We start from the raw sequence: 14,909 nt of genomic DNA, 5'->3' as shown, positions 1-14,909 counted from the left end.
GCGCAGACTCGGTGGGCTGAAGAGCCTGTTTTCACACTGGTAGGTCATTCTACTTCAGAACAACTTACTGCATGAAAATATTTATCCCTTGATCATCTGGCTACTGAAATCCCCAACCACAACAAGGTCATCCGCTACTATCCCCAAAGTCTCTGACATAGATTGGTACCTGCTCTTCGTACTAGTTCATAACAAAAAGATTTGGAGCAATTTGTGTGTTAAAAGCAATGCAAAGATTGTTCTGGTTGTTGATGTTTTTGTATACAAGAGATCTCTATCAGTGACTTCAGTGTTATCGGCTTTTTATGTCTATCTATCAGTGACTTGTCACATTTGTATTTTTGGGACCGCCCAGAGTGTGATTGCTTTCCCAGTTCATCAATATAGGGACTGGACATTTACTCTCTTCCAGGTCTACATAGGGTGAATGGCAAGATTTAAGTAGAAAAAAAAACAAGGGTTAGGGGTAATTCCCTGAGGAAATAAGAATCTCATGACCCTGAGGAAAACAAACCAGTGATGCCAGAGCCAGGTGGCAGTGGATGTATTCCAGGGAGATAAGAAGGCTGGGTATTGCCAAGGACGGAGAGCGAGGTTAGTTCTCAAAGGGGAAGGGCAGCAGTTGTTCTGAACATGAACGTAGAAGGATACATCATTTCTGACACCACAGACGTTTATGCCATCGCTCATTTTTAATCCTAGTGCTACTTCATAATTCAGTAATTATTTCATAAAATTACTGTTCCGATAGTTTTAGTAATTTTACCAGTATAGGCAATCCCCAGGATGTGCAAGGGTTCTGTCCCTGGGAATTGCCCATCAGCTGTTTTTTCCATAAGTTAGAAACATCTGGTTTCTATAGCAACCCATACTTTGTATACACTTGTTATAATTCTTTCATTTCATTGAATAATCCCCCTAACACCTCTAATCCCCCTATCTACTCAATAATAAATACCGTGCAATATTTTTTTTTGTCTTTCTGACTTGAAAAATATGCTATAAAAATATATGTGTAGGAAGGAACTGCAGATGCTGGTTTAAATCGAAGAGATAGACATAATCCGCTGGAGTAACTCAGCAGGGCAGGCAGCACCTCTGAAGAGAAGGAATGGGTGACGTTTCGGGTCGAGACCCTTCTTCAGATTTATATATGTATGGGAGAACTTGGAAAAGTTGGTTTGTGAAAGTCTGGTCATTTGCAACCCAGGGTACTCCTGTGTTAGACATTGGAGTGAAGCCCCATTGCCTGGACACTGCCCAACCTGAGCATTGCCACCTGTTTTCACTTTTGCTACGTGGTTAGTTTCCTGTTAGAATTGCAATATCCAAGTATGATGAAAACTGGTGTTGAGAGACAATGATGATTGAAGCCAGGACTTGATATCAACAGGGAATAAGATGTGGACTTAAGAATTGTAGCAAAGCCATAAGGATGGATTACAGTTGTGCATTGCATGAGGCTAGGAACACATTTCTGAGATTCCCTAACAACCTGATTAGTAATGGAGGGGAATTTTGACTCCCTCCATTACTTAACTTAAAAACTGTGCAGATACTCTCCATACATTCTCAGTGTCTATACTGTACATTCAATTGTGTCTTACTCAGTGGTGTTTGCACATATATTTAACAGAACATTCGTGTAGACCATGTTACCCTCCAAGGTGATATCCCTTCCCTTTGAAAGGTGTCCCCACTGGATTATGCCCCTCAATGTCCAAAAGCAAAATGACTCTAGAATGTGGTCCTTCCCCAAAAAGCCTTTGTGTTTTCGGCACCACATCCAAGATCAGAATTTTGTAGTTATAAGGATGTTAAAACATTATTTTAAAATCTATGTTTACAACCTACAAACATGTCTGAGGAGCAATCACAAGCAATTCAGAATCATGAGTCAACAAGACAAATTCAAAAGACTTTCAATAGTCAATCTTGACTTCGGAAATGTTCATTGCTTTGCACTAACTCCTTTATTATTTACATGCAAATACATGCAACATGATATCTCTCGAACAATTCACTTTGTAGGATGACACTTTGTCTTTGGGTACAAATTCGATTGGGTACAAGCACTGATTTTTATTCTCTTTTATTTCGTAGATTATGAACAAATTAATATTAAGATCTCCTTATAGACATCAAAAGCTGGAGTAACTCAGCAGGACAGGCAGCATCTCTGGAGAAGGAATGGGTGACGTTTCGGGTCGAGACCCTTCTTCAGACTTATGGCGAATGAATCATATAACAATCAACAAGTTGTAATCTGAAAAAACATTTTTGTTACACCTCTTCCCATCAGGATTAAGATGAATTTTTTAATTCTCCAATCACACTAAAATATTTGAGCCAAACAAATAGAAAGATTTAAACAGATTCCCATTTACACTAAAAATTACAGACTGCTTCAAAGTTCCTAAACTGTTCAATGTTGAATCACAGTGTGTGCAAATAAATCCTTGTACTTCAGATAATCAGAAATGTCTTACACAGGAAATATTTTGGGGTGATCTGTGATTCAGTATGGCATGGATTTCAACATGATTCATTGGCCATACCAACAATGGAGAAGGTCTTGCTGGAGTCAGATCTTGAATTTGATTCAAATGTTTTAATTATTGCCTGCAGATTCATCATGATTGTTATTAATGAAACACATTTGTATATCATTATTTGCACGATAGTGAGATTACTACTTAATATGAAATGAATGGAATAAAACAAAACAATATTATGCTGTCACAATGTTTATTTTCTAATTATTATAACAGGAGAATTTCTGAATTACTTTCTTTGACATGTCACTTATGAAAACCAATCTATGAATAAAAGAGTGATATGATTTAGAGTTGTTATTTGGGAATCACAAGAACTAGATACTGTACATAAAGAAACATATTTTTCTGCTGTATGCAACCACATCATTACAGAGGAGCTGAGTGACAATCCATGTGGGAAACAAAGAAAATGAATATTTCTGACAGATATCTGAAAGATTCATATAGATCTCTGGAACAGAATGAGAGTCTGTGCAAACTGCAAAGCCACAAAGAAATGAATAATCTATCATTACTATGGCATCTGTGGTTGTTTTGAATTTGGCAGCTGAGTTCCTGAGTTACCAAATTAACGGTAAATAAGTTGGGTCATGTGAGTTATTCGGTGGCTTTTAACATCTCGACAGAGATGTGGTTGTCTGTTATGGCAGATGGGTTTTTGTAACTCCATTCTGCCAGAGGATTACTGGAAGTGAACCGGGCTTGCGGTGAACTGACCAGAATAAAGCATTAAATGACAGATGCGCCTCCGTGACATCCCTGGAAGATTGTTTTAAACATTATCTGGGATTCAGAAACAAGAGTATTGTTAGGACGTGCAAGAGACTGCAGATATTGGAATCTTGAGCAAAAATCCAATTGCTGGAGGAACTCAGTGGGCCAGGCAACATCTGTGGAGGGAAACGGACAGACAGGAGACTACATATGCTGGAGGATCCTGACAGAAATGTCGCCTGCCCATTTCCCTCCACAGATGCTGCTTGACCCATTGAATTCCATCCGCAATTTATTTATTGTTATAGGATGCATGCGTGGGAATGGAAAGACAGATGTGGTGAAGTATTTCACCTGATTTATTAATCTGCCATCACTTACAACCTCAAATTATATTGACTGAGGAGCCACAGTGATAGAAATTGGAAAGCTGAGCATTCATGCAAACACCTGATACCCTGCCAGTCTCAACTTGCAGTAAAGAAACGAACCAACTTTCAGGAGTCGCATTATCTGAGTACAAATTGAAAAAGTACATTGAATAGCCTTCTGTAGAATTGCACATCTTTTCATTGCTGCTATCACCTTGTTCTTGCTACAAGGAGGTGCAGCCCCAATTCTGCTCACATTCCCCTTTTGGACATTCATTTTCTGGAATCACTAAAGGAGCACGTCCATAGTGGTGCGGGGAGACCTCTAATTATTTGTGAATGTTTTACTGCATGATCTTTCACTTTGAATAGACTTTCCCACGCACTCCTGCTATAAATTACAAAATGGCCATTCAAGTGACACACTGTCTTTCCACTTCAATTGGAAAGCCAGTAGGTTTTTCATAAGCCAATTGTCTAATTCCTGTTTGTCAGTCAAACAGCCTAAGTGTCCTGTCTCTGAGTTCCCATAACCAGTGAACCAAGTGCAAAGCAACAAAGTATGCCATTGTTTTGAATATGGTCATGTTCTACTCTCTCTGGTTGCTTATAGTAGTGGCCAGAAATTGAACTACTAATCCTTGAAGACTCAGGTCAATGATGGAGGCTGATGACCCTGGAGACTTGTGGATCTTTCACAAAGAAGCGACAATATCTAACCATCAGGCAGAAGGTAACATCAAAGTCGTATCTGTCTGAAGAAGGGACCTGACCTGAAACATCACCTCTCCATTCCCTCACCAGATGCTGCCTGATCCATTGAATCCCTCCAACATTTGGTTCAAGATTCCATGTTCTGCCTGACTTTACCTTTTATCACTTTACCCTTCCACTCTGCACATCAGGGCCTGGCCTGATGCTACAGACCTAACTGCTGCTGCTGCTGCTGCTATTTGGCTGAACGATCATCCCCCTCAACAGTATCCAAAAGGGTATATGTGTTTTCAAGGGAGTTGGCCAAAGAGGTGTCCGCCACTCACTGCCTACTCTTTTTCCTGGCAGTCATCCATCTACAGTACTTTCTACCTGTATCTTAGGTGTGACGACCTCACTGTAACTCCTCTCTGTGACACTCTCTTTCTTCAGGACCACCCTGTGGTCAGTCAGCTGCAGCTCCACTTCCCTTCAGTCCGTTTCCCTTCCAGTAAGGAGTTGCAGCTGGCCACACTTCCCACAGATGTAATCCCAGAGGTTTCCCCGATCTCCCACATCCTGCAGGAGGATCAGACCACTGCCCTAACTGCCTTCCCGACTAAGGAGGAGCTGGTGAGAAAATAGACTTTAAAATACCTTATCTTATCTTACCTACGTTCAGCCTCCCAGTCGCAATTTCACAAGACAAAATAGAGTCATAGAGTGATACAGTGTGGAAACAGACCCTTCGGCCCAATTTGCCCACACATGTCAGAGCTACACTAGTCCCACCTGCCTGCACTTGGTCCATATCCCTCCAAACTTGTCCTATCCCCACCTACCTGTATAACTGTTTCTTAAACGTTGAGATAGTCCCAGCCTCAACTATCTCCTCTGGCAGCTTGTTCCATACACCCACCACCCTTTGTATGAAAATGTTACCCCTCAGATTCCTAGTAAATCTTTTCCCCTTCACCTTGAACCTATGTCCTCTGGTCCTCGATTCCCCTACTATGGGCAAGAGATTCTGTGCAACCACCTGATCTATTTCTCTCAGCACTTCCCCTCAAACACGGCACTTCGCCACATAACACAGCCTCTCCCAAAACAACAGCATCTGAATGGCCACTCTGGTATTGCCTGTCTTCCTTTTATATACCATAGGGAGCAGATACTCCCAGACACTAACTACTGTTTTTCAAGCTGATGAATTTCTAGACAAAAACTGAAGCAATCAGAAATGTGTGCAAATTTATTCCAGGCTAACGAGACATTAACAGCACAACATTTACTTTCGAGTTTTGTGGGCAAATTTCTACTCGCTTCACATTTAGTGACAAAATTATTGATTGCTATCAATAATTAGTTTTCAATAAAACAAGCACCCTTTGGACCTATTCATTGTGAGGATATGAAAGTTATACAGTGAAACTTAATTGAAATAATAGGCAGCTTTTGAACTCTGACCACTGGGCTTCCCTCCATGACTCTGTTAATCACACAGCAAGAAACTGGGAACAAAGAGTAGACGTTAGCCCCTCCAGCCATTCAAACTGTGCAATCTTAAAACTGAATACCCGTACAAAATTAATTATCTTCATAGAAGTTACTGGTGATAGGCCAATTCTGACATTTTTGGGGGAGTGAATTCATTTTAGATGGTGTCGCTGAAGTTTCTTTGAAGTCAGATGTAGCACTATTGACATTCTTAGAAAAGCTCTAGACAAAGAGAAAAGGGTTAGAGGTGCCGATTAAATATATGGTTGGAAAACAAAATTCTTGACGAGTGTTTGGAACGCAGAGGCATCGAGAGAAATGTGGTGCGTAATAGATCAATGAGAAAATTCACCCAGTGTCAAAGCAACAAAGAAAATTGTGGGGTAGAGGAAGATACAGAGAGATTTGTAGATGTGTATGAAAATTTGAGATTTGTCCTTAGATAGGTTGGCATAATTGGGGCAATGAGTCTGTGGAACATGAGGAAAAATAAAATGGTACATAGATTTCTGTATCAATTGGTAAGGATGTATGAAGCTCTTTACTTGTAATAACAAAATAAGTCACTTTTGAATGAACTCGTAAAAAAGATACTTGATGGTGAGAGTAAAACCACCTCCATGTTTCCCAACAATGTGAAACCCTTAACAAATAAACCCCTCTCAATAAACCTGCGATGATTCTATTGTACTTTGTGTTAACTGTAAAAATGTTAATTTTGCATTAATTGAACTTCTATCTAAACAATATTTTATTTCCATGAGAAGCCAGACAATGTAGTGGACAGGGAAGAAGATTACAATGGGATCTAAATGAACTGGGAAAATGGGTTAAGGAATGGCAGATGGAATTTAATTCAGACAAGTGTGAGTTGTGGCATTTTTGTAAGTTAAACAGGGTAGGACTTACACTGTTAATCGTAGGGCCCTGAAGAATGTTGTATAACACGAGCATGGGCAGCACAGTGGCACAGCAGTAAATCACTTAAATCACTTGCAGCGCCAGAGATCTGGGTTCAATCCCGACTACGGGTGCTGTCTGTACAGAGTTTGTATGTTCTCCCCGTGACCGCAAGGGTTTTCTCTGAGATCTTTGGTTTCCTCCCACACTCCAAAGGCATACAGGTATGTAGGTAAATTGGCTTGGTAAAAGTTAAAAATTTCCCCCTAATGTGTGTGGGATAGAGTTAATGTGCGTAGATCACTGGTCGGTGCGGTCTCGAGGGGCCGAAGGGCCTGTTTCCACGCTGTATCTCTAAACTAAACTAACAGTGAAAGGATGGCTGCCTCGCCAACAGTCCGTCGGTCCTTTCTTCTTTTGTTATTTTTAGTATGTGTTAAAAAGTATGTTTTAGTGTTCCTTGGTTTGTTTTATGGGGGGTGGGAGGGGGTTTGGGGGAAACATTTTTTCAATCTCTTACCTCGATGGAGATGCAATTTTTATCCGTATCGTATCTCCGTCCCCACTGCGGCCTGACATCGTGGAGCGGTGCGGCTTTCCCTGGAGACCGACGGGTGCTCCAAGCCGCAGGAGTCTGTGGGACTTTAACATCGCGGAGCTTGCGATCCTTTTGCGGGCATCGAACTTCCAACTGTGGGGCCTGTGGTCTTTAACATCGTGAAGCCCGGAGTCTCTGGTAAGAAGAGGTCGACTCGGGAGCTCCATGCCGCGGAGAGAGTTTCAACCGCCCCGACGCGGGTATTTCGATCACCCTGACGCGAGGGCTTCGGATCATCAGCTACGGGGGCTTAGATCGCCCCGACTACAGATGGTTCGCAGGAGAACAAGGGCAAGAAGATTGAATTTTATTGCCTTCCATCACAGTGAGGAATGTGGAATCCACTGTGATGGATGTTTATATTAAACTTTATGTGGTTGTGTGTCCTGTTGCTTTTCACTTAGTATGGCTGTATGGTAACTCAAATGTCACTGTACCTTAATTGGTACATGTAACAATAAACTGACCTTGAAAACTTGAAAACTTGAAAACTTGAAACATAGAGGTGCACGTCCATAGTGGTGCAGGGATCCCTGAAACGACACAGGTTGACACGCTAGTGAAGTAGGTGTTTGGCGTGTTTGCCTTCATCGGTCAAGCCAATAGAGCACAGGAGCTGGGTAATCATGTTGCAACTGTACCAGTTATTGGTGAGACCAGACCACACTTGGAGTATTATGCACAGTTCTGGTCACTATGCTGGAATGAGTGAAGAAGAGATTCATGAGAATGTTACCTGAACTGCAGAGCTTGAGTTATGAGGAGAGGCTTGATAGACTAGAACTTTTCTCCTGGAAGTATAGGATTCACTGAGATGACCATACAAAGATGTATACAATTACGTGGGATGTAGATAATGTGGATGGTCACAGTTCTTTTCTCAGTGTCTAAAATTAGAGGGCATAGGTTTAAGATGGGAGAGGAAAGATTTAAAAGGGACCCGAGGGGCACCTTTAAATAAAAGGGTGGTGGGTATATAGAACAATCTGCAGAGGAAGCTACAATGGCGGGTACAATGACAATGTTTAAATGATGTCCTTGAGTCCTGGCAACATCCTTATAAAATCTTCTCTGCCCTCTTTCCAGCTTCATTCTGTACCTTGCCATTCCTCGCCAGATCTCATAAATTAAAAAGGCAGGAACGCAATTTTAAAGAAGAAAAATTTGAGAAAAAATAAGATTAAAAATATGAACATAACACATATATAAACAGGTAAGTTTAGGCATTGAAGGAGCCTATAGTCTGGAAGTATATGGGAAAGGAGAGAATTATCTTTACACTTTCGAAATATTGTGCCTGAGCAAAAATCACAATTTTAAATCTCGTGCCTGGTGCAAATCAAGAAAAAAATCAAAAAAAAAAAAATTGAAAGGAATGTAAGGTCTGAAAATAATCAGCTAAACACTTCTGAGAGTTATGAAGCAATGTAACTCTCCATGGGAGTAATGGGTCTGCCTCCGCAGGTGTGGCCCTGTGATGGGTACACTTTTAAAAATAAAAGCCCATTCAAGTGTCATCAAAAGACATAACAGATGGTGATCATTAGGAAGGGAGCAAATACAAAGCAAATTATTGTATTTTCTAGTCAATTGTAGTTAGATGTAGTACATTTTTTAATCCTCATTCTCTTAACTGGTAGCTATTAACTTGCATTTCTCAGTAAAGTTCCCAGCTGCTTTACATCTTCTTTGTGGTTTTCATAATCTTTATTGCTCTCTTTCTTTCTCTACAGTTTTGTAATATTGTCTCCTTATTTTTCCTGTTTATGCAATCTTTAATAATATAGTCTTTTGACTTCAGGGAAATTCAAATCAAAATCAAGCCTTTGAATCCATCAGATCGAAGAAGAGAGACATATTTTCACATATCCCTGCCAGCGGTATAGGCACTGTTTTGAGTTAAGGAATGCAATGCCAGTACATGTACCTTGTGTGTTTGCTTTATGCATTTTTGAAAGAACTAATACCAAAACCTAATTTACGTGCTGTATTCTTTAAATAACGCGCTCAAATTAATGCCTGTGGGATGTATGTTTAATTCACTCGTTTTTTATGCGCTGCTTTTCGGGAATGTAACCCCTACGTAACATGCGAGGAGCCTATACTGCCCTGGGAACAGCTGACAAGAGATCTCTGGCTTCAGTCACATCATCTGCAGTGCAAGTAATTTGTTCCTTAACGTAATGCCAAAATACTGGTTCAAGTTACCATGGGGATCATTACAAGCAGCTGCCAGTGCAAATTGCCAGCTTCTCGTGAAATCAAAATAGTGAATAGAATTCTGGACTTGCTATTACTTGGGATAGTTAGACTGGAGTAGAACCTTTTTTGTATTACTTGCATGCTAAACCAGTTTGCTGATTTTGTATAGGAAAATAAAAGGAAGCCTTCAGTCTGTGTGGAAAATACGAACATTTGGGAATGGAATAAAATGGGTCACAGTATATTTTTAAAACGGAGGTTCAGGGCCACATAGCTACCTGAAGTTTTATACATTTGTATGAGATTATTGGGCATAATCACCTGAAGGCCATTAACCTTCACATCGTGACCACAGCAAACCCTGGTTTATTTTAGAACCAGTGAGAAATACAGCATGGATACAGGTTGTGTGGGAAAAAAATGCAGATACTGGTTTAAATCAAAGGTAGACACAAAATGCTGGAGTAACTCAACGGGACAGGCAGCATCTCTGGAGAGAAGGAATGGGTGACGTTTTGGGTCGTGACCCTTCTTCAGATCTTTTTCGTTAGACAGGATACATGTTCCTTAGCTTGTGTGAGACCCTATCAAATACCATTTACACTAGTCCTACGTTAGTGCCATTTTTCTTATTCTCCCCATGTTCTCACATTCGCCCACCAATCTGCACATCTTTGGGACATGGGAGGATGTTGGAGCACCCAGCAGTAAACATGCAGACACAGAGGGAATGTGCGGACACAGGGAGAACTTGCAAACCCCACACTGACGACAAATTAAATCCAGGTCTCGGACACTACGAGGCAGCGGTTCTACTTGCTGCACTAAATTCAGAGTTCATTGGAGTTTTAAGACTTTTTAAACTGCTATACAAATAATATGAAAAATCATAGTCTATCCTGTTAAACATAAAACAATAATCAGTGTGGGCTTTTGAAAATATGTGAGATTGGGGACTGGCTCAGTGAGATTGTCAGGTCAGCACAAAAGAGTGGTAAGGATTGCCAAAGTCAATGCTACGCAGACTGCCTAAAATGCTTACCATGTTCTAAATTTCTGCACAAAAGAAAATGCGACAGAAAAATTTAAACTACTGAAATGCTGAAAATATAACAATCAAAATAATCAACAACATATCCTACAAGTAAATCATTGTTACGTGTTTTTTTTTACTGCACAGCCCATACATTACAATTTCATTAATTTACTATAACAATATTGTAGACAATTTGTAGACTTGTCTTTACTGCTTCTGAACGTACCCTGATCATTTCAACTGATGACTGTTGTGGTTCAGCGATAATACTCTTTCCTCCTGTCAACTAACACAATAAATCAGTGCCTGTATGTCTTTTAAGATTGTGGGAAAATATCTTCAGGAATGTTTGAAGAACCATAGGGAAACTCATTTTGGTGTCCTGGCCAATATTCATCAGTCAAGCACCATCAATGAAACAAATAGTTTTTATCTCATTGCTCTTTATGGGGTGTGTAAAATTATGGTCAAATTTCCTACATTACAGAAAAGGCTTAGTCCAATGGTGCATGTCATAAAAAGCACGACACAAATGCAAGTTTTATTCTTTCAATATCTGCATACCTAATCCAAATGTGGAATTCCATCATAACAACCCATTTCCTGTACAATCATATTCACAGTCCCAATTGTACTCGCGTCTTGATCCAAGTAAAATATTTAAATAAAAAATCCTGATTCAAGTATAACATACTCCATCATTAAAATGTACTTTCAAAAATGCTCAACAGACATTTTTCTCCTCTTTTAGTTGCTCAGTTGGGGAATATTGTTGGAAGTCCTGCAGGATAGGCTGATTTGTATCTGGATAAAGATAATGAATGGAGCTAAATATTCTGTAATCCTCAATGAACAGCATGCTCCCACTCTTTCAAGGGAGAGAACACTGCTGGTTTTATATGGAACAGTACAGCACAGGAACCACAACTTCTTAGCTGCTATCTTCAAATTAGAAGCCAAGTGCAAATAATGTAGTTGATACTGTTGGACACAGGAACCTTTACTATTTCAATGTGTTTGCTTCTGGCTTTTGGTAGAATTGGAATTGCTTTGGACTTTGAGAGGGAAGACTTGCCACTGGTAGGTTAGCACTCAGATTTGGAAATTTGTATATCTTCACGGATACTGCCTGACCTGCTGAGTTCCTCCAGCAATTTGTGTTTTGCTCAAGATTCCAGCATCTGCAGTAAATTGTGTCTCTTTTTTCACTCAATTTCAGTTTGTGTGTCCGATACAACATTTGAATGTTAAAACCAAATAACTGCTATGATTAGGTGGTAAAATATTAACGACCAAAAAACCTCCCAGTAAAAAGTAATCAAAAGGCATTTCTAAAGAATGCAAGTACATTCTGTTCCAACAATTGAGCTGGTTAGTGGGGGTGGGAGAAGGAGAAGGAGAAGGAGAAGGAGAAGGAGAAGGAGAAGGAGAAGGAGAAGGAGAAGGAGAAGGAGAAGGAGAAGGAGAAGGAGAAGGAGAAGGAGAAGGAGAAGGAGAAGGAGAAGAGGAAGGAGAAGGAGAAGGAGAAGGAGAAGGAGAAGGAGAAGGAGAAGGAGAAGGAGAAGGAGAAGAAGAAGAAGAAGAAGAAGAAGAAGAAGAAGAAGAAGAAGAAGAAGAAGAAGAAGAAGAAGAAGAAGAAGAAGAAGAAGAAGAAGAAGAAGAAGAAGAAGAAGAAGAAGAAGAAGAAGAAGAAGAAGAAGAAGAAGAAGAAGAAGAAAGAAGAAGAAGAAGAAGAAGAAGAAGAAGAAGAAGAAGAAGAAGAAGAAGAAGAAGAAGAAGTTGGTCAGTAACCATATGGTACAAACTTCAGATAACCGGTAAATGAACCAGAGGGAAAATCAATGAGCCTGTCCCGCTGAGTTACTCTAGCATTTTGCGTCTAATCCCATCAGTCCTATTCCCACTCTTCGTAATTTCCTGTTCACCTGTAATTTTATTCTCTCCCACACACCCATCAACACTCTTTTGATTCCTTCTACCATAAGCCTACATGAGAGGAGCTGGAGATCCTGTGTGCTACTTATTTTAATTCCCCTTCCCATTCCCATACCAACATCTCTGTCCTTTGCTCCTCCATTGCCAGAATGAGGCCACACCCAAACTGGAGGAAAAGCACCTCATATTCCCCTTGTGTAGCTTAAAACACAATGGCATGAACATTGGGTTCTCCAATTTCAAGTAATACCCCCAACCCCAAACCTCTCTCTTTCCTCTGCCCACATCCCACACCGCTGTGCACACAATTCTCCAACTATCTCCTACCACCCGAGTCACCCTGCTCCTTTCCCCTCCTCCATACACTTATTTCCTAGCCCTGTGTCCCACATTTCCCTTTTATGCCCTCTCTTTCCCCTCCTCCTGACCCCTTTCCACCCACATATTTCCCTGCAGCTATGCATTTCACACCTCTTTTTCTTATCTTTCACCTAGGCAGTGGGCTGAGGAGATTTTTCATTCAGGTTTGTCACCCAACTCAATGAACTACCTACATTTTTAACATATTGTGTAAAAATATTATATAAATCATACCTGAAACTCGTCAAGACCAAAACCTGCACATTTTTAAGAAATATGAGAAAAACCTCAAATTTTCTGAGTAGTAATTGCCCAATCAATGCACATTTGACATTGAGGTCGGACGCAAATTGACCAATCCCGTGCTTTGTTTTATGGTCGCTAGGCAGCGAGGACCCTGGGATCATGGCTGCCTCCTCATTACATCAAAACAATAACAAGGTTTCCAAGCAATAAAGGTAATGCTAACCTTGCTGTTCATTTTGTTTCTCAATTGATTTATGTTTATAAAGTTATAATGTCAACTGTTAAATAAAAAATGATCAATAACAAATGTACAGTTAGGGTTAGGGTCAGTCAGTCAGTCGGTCAAACAGTCAGTCAGTCAGTCGGGCTTGTCAGTAGACTGAAGGATGCTGTGGAGGATCGGTCGGGCTGTCGGGTCGTCAGGCCGCCGGTGGGTGGTGAGAGTTGGGCCGGGCTTCTGCCGGGTTGGTGAGCGTCCGGCCGCCGGGTTGGTGAGCATCGGGATGGGCCTCCACCTGGTTGGTGAGCATCGGGCCGAGCCTCCATCGGGTTGGTGAGCATCTGGCCGGGCCTCCGGTGGGTGCGGCGAGGGGTTGGTCGGGCTGTCAGGCTGCAGGTGTTGCAACAAGCGAGCGGGGGTGCTGAAGGCGGCCCGGGCGGCGTGCAGGGCAGTGCTGCTCCCCACCATCATTACCACGATGATCCAGAAGGGCATGCTCGCCGAGGTGGAAGCGCTGCAGGGCCACACGTACGGAGCCCGCAGCCGATCCCAAAGCGGCTCCAGCTCCAGCCTTGGGCAGCTCTAGGGAGGGGGGCGAGTTAGGGTTAGTCATTTTCCTGCCTTAGCCTTCCTCCAGCCTGTCACTGCTCCAGTCCCACTATGGCCGGGACCCCCACTTTGCACACTAGGCAGTCAGTGGGGTTCAGTAAACGGGGGAACCCACAGGAACTAGCTCTACAGTACTGTCATTAAAAAAAAAACTCACAATTATATTCATTATATTATTTTTATATAATATAATTATACATAATTATATATGATTACAGTCATATTCACAAGTCATATTTACATATATATATATATATATATATATATATATATATAGATGGTATAATAATATATGGTTTAAAGAGACTGCAATACGGAAATAGGCTCCCCATGGTGTAATATGGGCATTGGACACTAGATGGCGCTTACCTTTTCAATCTCATTATCTAATTAGTTTAATTAATTAATGTGCAACTTTTGGCACTGACGAGTTATGACTTCCTTCTCAATTATATTTTATCTAAATCTGTGCAAAATTTCATGTAGTTCTGAGACATGGGTCACGAAAGTTGATTTCTAGACACATTTTTGATGCTCGGCCCACAGCCTAACCCTTTTATCTCCTTTTCATCGCTAGCCTTAGTCATTTACTCTACCCATCTGCCAATCACCCACCTCAACTGTATCCACCTATCACTTGCCAAGCTTTGCCCCAAACCCACCTTACTTTCCAGCTTAACATCACCACTACCATCCCCAATCCCCCCTCCCCCCCCCCCCACACTTCATCTGTCTGAAGAAAGGTCCCATCCCGAAACATTGTGGGTCCATTCCTTCCACAGAGGCGGCCTAGCCCACTGAGTTACTTCAGCACTGTGCTTTACATTGGCTAGAGTGATCTACCCTACATATTTCTAGCCTCACTGTCTTCCTCCCCCCCCCCCCCACCCAAAATACACAATATCCATTGAGTTCCTCCTGCAGTTTGTTTTTTACTTTAACAAGATTCCAGCATCTGCAGTTTATTGTG

Source organism: Amblyraja radiata, chromosome 3 (assembly GCF_010909765.2).
Source record: "Amblyraja radiata isolate CabotCenter1 chromosome 3, sAmbRad1.1.pri, whole genome shotgun sequence".
In the NCBI taxonomy this organism is placed as follows: domain Eukaryota; kingdom Metazoa; phylum Chordata; class Chondrichthyes; order Rajiformes; family Rajidae; genus Amblyraja; species Amblyraja radiata.
This window is presented reverse-complemented; position numbering follows the sequence as displayed.